Source organism: Tupaia chinensis, unplaced genomic scaffold, assembly GCF_000334495.1.
Source record: "Tupaia chinensis unplaced genomic scaffold, TupChi_1.0 Scaffold000046_3, whole genome shotgun sequence".
Lineage (NCBI taxonomy): Eukaryota > Metazoa > Chordata > Mammalia > Scandentia > Tupaiidae > Tupaia > Tupaia belangeri.
In genome coordinates this window covers 3,963,972-3,971,752 of record NW_006159504.1, presented here as the reverse complement: position 1 = coordinate 3,971,752, position 7,781 = coordinate 3,963,972, and the positions used below count along the sequence as shown (strand labels likewise).

Sequence of the window (7,781 nt, the reverse complement as noted above, 5' to 3'; positions counted from 1 at the left end):
ATATATAATATAATATATAATTATGTTATATTATTATATAACATGGAGAAAAATAATATAAATAGAAATATTTGCAAAATGTAATGAGAATAAAGAAAGAAGTGATCAATTCTGCCCAGAAGGTGAAAGAGATATAGCAAAAGAGGCAATGGCTGAACTGTGCTTTCAGAAATGAGATGGCTTCTCATGGAAGGAAGAGTAGAAGGGAAAAAACCAAATGCTTTCAAAGACGTTTCTTTGCGGCCAGTGTTGTACAGCTGCTCTGCGGCTTAGTGGTTAAGCTCTGTGCATTGACAGCCAGATGCCACACAGTCAACTATGGTTCAAATCCTTGTTCCAGTGGCCCTGAAAAACACATCAGGTGCACATGCACGCACACCCAAAATCCCAAGATGGAGAAGAGGAAAAGTGGCTGCAGGATGGCCATACTCCATCGGGGAACCTCCTCTCTCTCTCTTCCTCTCTCTCTCATGAGTGCACACATCCTCTGTCAATTTTAAAAAGAAGTTTCTTCTTTTTTCTTTCAAAATGAATTCATCTTTTAGCTAAATTCTGTTCCTTTTAGAAATTAACTTGCTTATAGTAAAAAACAAATAGTACAGAGGGTCAAAGAGAAAAGTAAAAGTTCTTCCTTTCTTACCTCCCCTGCAGCCACCGCCCCCACCTCTGAGGCATAGTTTCTGGCGGTCCAAAAATGTCTGTATAAGCAATGGCAGAACCACGCACACTTATGTGTTAGAATTGTTCTAGAGCTTGCATTTCCCCTTGTCATTATTACATGTATATTTCATATACGTATTGAGGCATCTAGTCATCCTCACTCTTTAAAGCCTGAGTGGTATTCAAACAGCTCTATCACAATTTGTTGGCATTACCAATTGTTCCATCAGATATTTAAGCACGAACGAACCTGATTGGGCCTGTTTCAAAATCTAATTCTAGGAAATGTCAAAGAAAAAGCTTGTTCGGGTTAGATGGTGGCACAGCAGTAATGTAACGCTGTGAGGCTGACCCCAAGGATAAGTCCTGGGTTCACATCCCAGGACCTCCCTAAACATACCAGATACGCACATGTCCCCGATACGAGGCTGGCAGTGCATCACGGTGTGAAGACTCTGTTAAGAGTGTCTGTCTTTCTGGCCATCTGTCTCTCTCTCTCTCTCTCTCTTAGCCTCACTCTCACGAAAGACTTTTTTTTTTAAATAGCTTGTTATTCATCAGGTAGTTTTAACAAGTTATAATACATCACAATGGCAAAAAACCTTCCCTCTCTGCACCTTGCTTCACACCTCTAGTCACAAATCACAGTGCTATAGCCCTCAAATGAGGGGTCTAGGACGCTCATCCTCCTTCTTCCACTTGCTCGCAATATTTCAGAAAACTTTCTTGTTAGTTTTGGGTCTTTATTACACCATCTGGGGAGAAGAGATAAGACTGTTTTTATCAGTTAGTCGTCATAAAGTATTTTTGGTTTTCAGTGAAAAGTAACTATATTAAAAAAAGAAAAACCAAGCAATAACTACAAGGTCAAAGCACGCAGAAGAGCCAGCCCGTGGCGGTGATGGTGGGGACTCTCACTGTGAATCGGCGCACCCCGGCTCCCTTCCTTTCGTACACGGAGGACAAATATCCTGCTCACCGAGTTACAGGCCACCCTCCACAGCTGCTTGGGGACATCGTACTTCGGACCGTGCAAGATGACCTACGGAGGTACAGAAGAAGCGTACCAGAACCTCATTTATTTCTTGTTATGTGTATTTCATCCTTTGTTAATATTCAGATTTTATCCTTAAACTTGCATTCTCATTGCCCTTTTGCCACAGACTTTTATTCAAATTTAATGTAATTTTATATCTGAAAGCCTTTTTATTTTATTTATTATTATATTTTTGCCATAGAGTGAGTGCACTCAATGGAGAGAGACAGAGAGAAGGAAGTGAGAACTCACCCCCAAGCGGGGTGGTCATGCTGCAACCCCTTCCCCTCCATTCTCCTCTTGGGATTTTGGTTACCCATGCACATGCTCCCAGCACAATATTCAAGCCACTGATCTGGGACTCGAACCACAGGCAGCCACGTGGAAGTCCAACATCTTAATCACCTTGGCACCTGCTAGCACTGAAAGTCTTTTTATTGATTACTCTAAATGAATGAAAGTTAGAGCTCGAAGATGAGTCTTTTTCCTAGAAACCCAAGTGTGTTTGTTTTTTTTTTAAGTCTTCTGGTTTTGAATTATCAATACAAACATGAGTAGTACACTGCTGAGGAAAATGGCAGAGTATGTTACATGAAAGTAAAGCATAAAACAGCTATCAACAGATTGTGCTTTGTTGTTCTCCCCCACCCCAGCAGTTCTCATATCCACAGGTGAATACAACTTACTGCTAACACGACACAGCCCACAGCATTAATGCTATTGCCTCTTTTGTAGATGAAAATACCAAAAGCTTTTCTCCCCTAAATAGGCAGACATTTTAGTACAGGAGTGTCATTCAGTTGCTGAATTTCCCATAGTTATGTGCCCTGAAAGTTTATTTTTAAATAGTTACCAGCTGACATCTCAATCAGGTTGTTCTTCAGTTTTTATAAGCCAAGAATGGAAGGCACCTGGCTTAACACAGGGTCACTAACCACTCACTAGAGCCCATCACTTCCTTAGGCCCACACTAAGGTTTTAAATGACCCCTGGGGTGAAGGGTTTTAAACTTGCCGAGGAGCATTAAAGAGTACATTTGGGATAGGGAGAGGCATGCCTTCCTCCTGTAGAGTAGGAAAGGAGGCCATTATGAAAAACACCTGGACCACAGCAGCATGGAGGAAGATACCTTCTTGGTCCACAAGTTGGCCTTAAAATTGATGACCTTAGGGAACCAGCAGTTACATAATGGCTATGTCGCTGGACTCCCATGTAGTCAACCACAGTTCACGTCCCGGACCCGGTGGCTTAAAATTCAGGCAGGGCGCATGTGCGTGCATGTCCAAGATCCCGAGAGGAGAATGGAGGAGAAGGGATTGTGGCATGGCCATCCCCCCTGGGGGGTGATTTCTCACTCTCTGTCTCTCTGTCTCTGTCTGTCTGGAGAACGTGTGCGCCCTATAGCAAAAAAACTCTCAAAAAAAAAAAAAAAGAAATTGATGACCTTAACCTTCTGCAAGCGCCAAAGCACAGACTGCCTGATGCGGTGACACGCCCCGGCTCTTTGGGTTGTGTAGCCACAAGGGGAGGCGTGGGCAGCTGCCGGAGGAGAAGGCGAGGTATCTGGTTACAGGTAGCTTATGGCAAGGAGCTGGAGGTTCAAGGGCAGGAGCGTCCAACCATCAGTGTTCCATGGTGTGGGATTCTGCCTGTAAATCACCCCATGCTCCCCGAACCTTGCTAAAATCTGCCGCTCACAAGGCATCACCAGGGCGAATGTGTGAAAATCAGCCAAAGCTCTGCACGGACCAAAAGTGAGTCCGTGCAGAGCAGAGAACAGTCGAAGGGGAGAGAGAGGGAGAAGTCCAAGAGCCCTGTCGAAGCAGGAACACTGAGCCGGGACTGCCTCAAAGCAAAAGTTCTCAGGAATACACAGAACCCTTGGATTTTATCCAGAATGTGAAGCACGAGTTTGTTATTAATTCTGTCTTGATCTTAGAGGACAAGATGACCTCAGTTAAGAGCTGAATTACTCGGGGAAAATTAGTGTCTGGAAAAAAGAGGACAGAAGCCAAATTCCTGTAACCACTAGAGCTTTGCGAACACCCGAGCCTAGCGTCTGACCGTGAGGCATGCTCAAACCCCCGCTCTGCCTCTTAGCCTGGCGACCCCTCGACACACAAGAGCAGGTACACAGTGTGTCGTCTGCAATTGCTGTCAACTATTATGGCTGTTATTAACTGGCCGATTCTATTCTATAATCCTCTGCTAAAATAGCACATGCTCAGATTTTCTTTATGTACCTTCTCCAAGTCACCAGTCACTCAACATAGATTATTAACTGACTTTCATGCACAGAGCATAGTGAGAACACATAATGTATTTCATATATTATTGTTTTGCTTACTTATTACGGAATATGAGTCTTCATTTCTAAAGAATTTAGAGTCAAAAAATATATATCAGGCAATTGAAAGATTTTACTCCACAGGTTTAAAGGGAAAAAAAGGTCACAGACAAGGAAGCATAGGTCACATACTGAGATAAAAACGAAAGCTGGTCCAGCCAGTAGCACAGTAGGAATCAATACTCCGCCATGCTGGATAAACACAGGAAGGTCCCGGTTCACATCTCAGGTTTCCCCGTACACCCTGGGGGCCAAGGGGGTGTACACCTGTGATCCAGGCTGAAGGAGGCTGGAGACAAGTCACAGCATGAAAGCCCTATTGGGAATGCCTCTGTGCATGTGTGTGTGTGTGACTGCACATCTGTGTCTGTGTGTGCATCTGTGTGTGTGCCTGCACATCTGTGTCTGTGTATGTGTGCACCTGTGTCTGTGTGTGCCTGCACATCTGTGTCTGTGTATGCCTACACATCTGTGTCTGTGTGTGTGTGCATCTGTGTGTGTGCCGGCATGTCTGTATCTCTGTGTCTGTGCATCTGTGTGTGTGCCGGCATGTCTGTATCTCTGTGTCTGTGCATCTGTGTGTGTGCCGGCATGTCTGTATCTCTGTGTCTGTGCATCTGTGTGTGTGCCGGCATGTCTGTATCTCTGTGTCTGTGCATCTGTGTGTGTGCCGGCATGTCTGTATCTCTGTGTCTGTGCATCTGTGTGTGTGCCGGCATGTCTGTATCTCTGTGTCTGTGCATCTGTGTGTGTGCCTGCACATCTGTGTCTATGTGTGTGTGCCTGCACATCTGTGGCTGTGTGTGTGCATCTGTGTGTGTGCCGGCATGTCTGTATCTCTGTGTCTGTGCATCTGTGTGTGTGCCTGCATGTCTGTATCTCTGTGTGTGTCCATCTGTGTGTGTGCCTGCACATCTATGTCTGTGTGTGTGTCTGTGTGTATGTGTGTTGCATGTCTGTATCTCTGTGTGTGTCCATCTGTGTGTGTGCCTGCTCATCTATGTCTGTGTGTATGTCTGTGTGTATGTGTGTGCCTGCACATCTGTGTGTGTGTGTGTGCCTCTGTGTGTGTGTGTGTGTGCCTGCCATCTTTGTCTCTATATGTTTGTGTGTGTGTGTGTTATGGAGGAAATTAATGAAGCTTTAAAGAGAAATAGGATATTTAAAAAGCAAATGCATCGAAATATACACCACAATGACCCACACAGAAGTGATTAAAGGTGGGCTGTGCACTAATGTCCCATTGTCTAATTACAAAAGCATGATTAGTTGCACAATCACATTGCCCATACAATGGAATAAATCTCATTTCCTGGAGAAGCTACAGCCCTCAGTAGATGCGAGATCGAAGGAAAGCTACCCCAGGTGCTCTGACAGATGTGCATGCATCGAGCGACACAGCGAACAGCAGCCCGAGGAGCCTTCCTACAACGGCTACCGCAATGGTGCACTTCTGTTTCATTATTAAAGCAAAAAGAAAACTGGAGACTTCTCCTGACACTCAATGAAGAGTAAGGGGGATAAACTTGGGCCAAGGAAGAGAGTTAAGAGTCACTGTCTCCTCCCCAGGCAGGGTCCCCTCCATAGTAACGGCGGACAGCGAGGAGGGGTTGTACCTCAGAGACTGGATGCTTCTCTGCAAAACTGCTTCTTTGAAGGCCTCTGAAGGCTGAACACCAGAGCGCAATACAGTAAAAATGACTCTGTGATCGGGCTTGGTCCTGGGTAGATCTAGAATGTGGACAGCATGGGCTCCAATTCAGGGACAATGCTGCTCATCTAATTCCAGAGTGTGTTTCCCCCATCCAAAGAATCAGACTTTATTGTTCCAGGGTGGGACCTGAATGTGTTTAAGGGACTCCGCAGTGACTCCATGCTAGTGATGCCTGAGTAACGCTTTATGAAACACTAATTTAGGAAGGATGAGGAATCCCTTCTTTTGCTGGAAATGGAGCTACGGAGTAGTAGGCTAAGGTTCAGCCTGTATGGAATGAGCGAACTATGAAAAAGAATGATATAAAATCATGGAGAACATTTGTGGATACCAGAGACAGTGCAGGAGGAGGCTGGTAAATGCGAGAGGGTGAGAGGAAGGGACTCAAAGGGAAAAAGAGAAGCAAAACATTTAAGGGACACAAGAATGGAAGATTATCGGCCGATGAAAACATCTTTAACTGGACTAATACAGTGTATTCATGCTGGAAAAGTTCATTTTGCATGCTGTAATGATATACAGTGATTGAATGTATAAAAATTATATATATAGTGACCAGCAGTTAGCATAATGGCTATGTTGCTGGTCTCCCATGTAGTCGACCGCGGTTCATGTCTCGGACCCAGTGGCTTAAAACTCACGCCGGGCACGTGTACGTGCGTGCCTAAGATCCCAAGAGGAGGATGCATGGATTTCAAAAATTATTGCACCAAAATAGGCACATACTTTAGTTTCATTTCCAGGAAATTTTTTTTTAAAGAGAGATTTTTGCTAGAAAGACAGAGAGAAAGAAAGTGAGAAATGACCATGCCACAATCCCTTCTCCTCCATTCTTCTCTTGGGATCTTGGGCACACATACACATGCGCCCAGTGTGAGTTTTAATTCACTAGGTCTGGACTCAAACCGCGGTTGACTACATGGGAATTCACTGACCTAACCAATATGCCATCGGTTGGTCCCTCCATGAACTTTCTGAAGCCCTCCCCATATTTGCTGGCAAGATCCCAGAGTGTAAACTCTTAACGCAAAGTCATAAAGAGCTATATATTCTTAATATATGTAAATCATCTTATAAAAATTTAGAAAATAATCGGAGCTGTCTCAGATTAGAAGGTGGACAAGGAGGTCTATTCCTAAATCAGGATCAACATCTCTTTAAAACAATGCCCTGTGTCTTCTTCAAGGTTGGGCTCAGAAATTCCATGCTGGAGGATCACTGATACCATCTTGGCCTAGAAAAAAGTGAGTCGCTTGTTTTTTGTTTTTTTTTTTTTTAGAGGCTTTTGCAAAAAAAGGTGGTCGTTTTTTTTTTTTTTTTTTTTTTAGAGGCTTTTGCCATAGGGTGCATGCACTCACTAGAGAGAGAGAGAAAGAGACAGAGACAGTGAGAAATAAAGTGATAAATCACTCCCCAGGGAGGACAGCCTTGCCACAATCCCTTCTTCATTCTCCTCCTGGGGTCTTGGGCTCACACACGCCCGACATAATTTTCAAGCCACTGGGTCTGGGACTTGAACTGTGGTTGTCCACATGGAAGTCCAGTGATTAATCACTACACTATCTGCTGGCTCCCAAACTGAGGCACTTTGAAACTATTCACCACTTCTATCCTTTTTATTTTAATTTCAAAGATGCACCTATGAAACAACTTATTTAGAAATGTCCTACTAAGGCCTCCTGGGCAAAACTAATTAGAAAATATACCCCTGGGTACCCAAATGACTTGAGCCAACTGTACCTATTCTCGGCATCAGCCAATTGAATTTTCCCATCAATGTTCATCTAAAGTGTTTCGGGATAGCAGGTGTTAAGCCATTTTTTACACTGCTAATAGAGCAGTCCCACATTTGAGATTTCTTTCATCTGTGACCATAAACCACACCTCCGGCAGATAGGACCACAGGGGTATGCTCCTATCGTATCTAAAAGCAGTTCAAAGCATGAGCACACATTTTTTATCAGGGCGTGAAAGGGAACATATATATTCCCCTTTTAAACTCCTACTTTCCTGACCTCTCCGCA

The 7,781-nt window shown here is 44.1% G+C and overlaps 1 pseudogene; it reads right to left on the bottom strand.

Annotated features, from left to right (window-relative positions):
- Positions 1-7,781, bottom strand: part of LOC102474148 (uncharacterized) — a 56,659-nt pseudogene that overhangs the window by 9,141 nt on the left and 39,737 nt on the right.